Source organism: Lagenorhynchus albirostris, chromosome 5 (genome assembly GCF_949774975.1).
Source record: "Lagenorhynchus albirostris chromosome 5, mLagAlb1.1, whole genome shotgun sequence".
NCBI lineage: Eukaryota > Metazoa > Chordata > Mammalia > Artiodactyla > Delphinidae > Lagenorhynchus > Lagenorhynchus albirostris.
The window spans coordinates 107,668,223-107,669,946 of NC_083099.1; the positions used below are offsets into that span (position 1 = coordinate 107,668,223).

The window sequence follows — 1,724 nt, forward strand, 5'->3', positions numbered from 1 at the left end:
TCATTCAGTTTATTTAAGAATCTAAATATATATAATTATAAGGAAGAACACACTGTCACTTAATTAAATTATATATATCCCTTCAAGGAAAAAATGAGATTAGATAATGCAAATAATAGACATATCAATGTAAATTTTGAGAACAAGTACAAAAAATTCTCTTTATAATAAACATCTCATCAATATTTTTATTAACTTCTGTTGTATTTTCCTCCCTTCTATAAGAAGAGTATTTATTTATTATAGTTGGCTACGCTATTAAAAATTATCTCAGGGTGTGCTCAGAGCAGGGAGTCTGAAGAAATGGCTCGTCTGTTTACAACACACCCAACAGGAATCTGGGTTCATTGTGACAAGGGGCACAAAGCTTGTGGCCTTCCTATGAACAAATACCCAACACATATCCCCCTGCACCTCCACATGGCTGCTGGGCAGGACTCAGTACTGGAAGGAAAGCTACAGTATTTAGTGGGGGAGTTTGCCACCTAGAGCCTGTCCAGTCCATGTGTGGGTGGGCCATGGGTGGTCTTATAGGCACAAAGGCTTTGAACCCCTCTCTTCAAGGAAAAAAGAAAAATAGATTCCAACTATATGCCATTCTGGAAAAGGCAAAACAATGGTGACAATAAAAAGATCAATGGTTGCCAGGAGTTTGAGGGGAAAGGGGAAATGAATACATAGAGTACAGAAGTTTTTATGAGCAGTGAAAATACTTTGTATGACATTATAATGATTTTATATCATCATACTTTTGTCCAAACCCATAGAACGTGCAACACTATTCACTCCATAAAGTGAACCCTAAGATGAACTAGGGACTTTGGTGATTATGATGTGTCAGTTCAGTTCAGCCTTGGTTTAAAAAAAAATGTCTTAAAAAGAATTAACACTCAGGGTAGACGTTTTTGGCAAAACTTTTGTTTCGCTTTTATATAGGTATACATATTATATAAGTGTGTGTTTGTTGGATTGTGATGTAAAATGTACTTTTTAGATTAAAAAAGTTTGCAGGCTACTGTAGTTATACTGGCAAATAAAAGCACAGATTAATCTCAAAAAACTTATCTCTGCATCATACAATGATACAAATAGCTAAAATTCTATAAATAATTATAAACACCATCTTTATAGTGGTGTATAGTGGTGTATAGTGCTGTTATAGACCTTTTCTGAAGGGAAATTTGTAAAATTTCCTTTATATGCTTTTGTTACCAAGATGTTGAATGAGGCAACAACCAGAACAATGATATAGTTACTGAACACTGGGATTGATGAGCTGATATTTGGTAACTTTTTGTCAATCTGAATTACCAGGTTTATTGTATCAAAGGCCTTGACGTTCTGGGCCATCTTACCTATGATCTCTGAATTTAAAGTGATAATATAATCATTCCTCATAAATTAATCTCTATATGGGCAATATTCAAACTATGTATGAGTGCATTAAATCTCATTTAAAAATAAAAGGCTTACATAAATCACTTTAAAATATATTAATAGTCTAAGACTCCAAAGTAATTTATAAATATATTCTTTATAATTTGGGGAAATATTTTCCCATTGAAATAATATTATAGAAATGTAGTGATGATTTCAGATATAGCTATTTAAATTCTGCTAATGTCTCTAAGATATAGAACCTAGTGTGTATACACACACACACACACACACACACACACACACACACATTGTATGATTTTATGAAGAGCTTGCAGAGTTCCACT

General features: G+C 33.2%; 1 non-coding gene across 1 annotated transcript; it reads left to right on the top strand.

Annotated features, from left to right (window-relative positions):
* The first annotated feature begins 272 nt into the window (after positions 1-272).
* LOC132521424 (small nucleolar RNA SNORA11) lies at positions 273-402 on the top strand. The gene has a single exon (XR_009540874.1). It is a non-coding gene; the product is annotated as a small nucleolar RNA SNORA11 (small nucleolar RNA).
* The last annotated feature ends 1,322 nt before the right edge of the window (positions 403-1,724 follow it).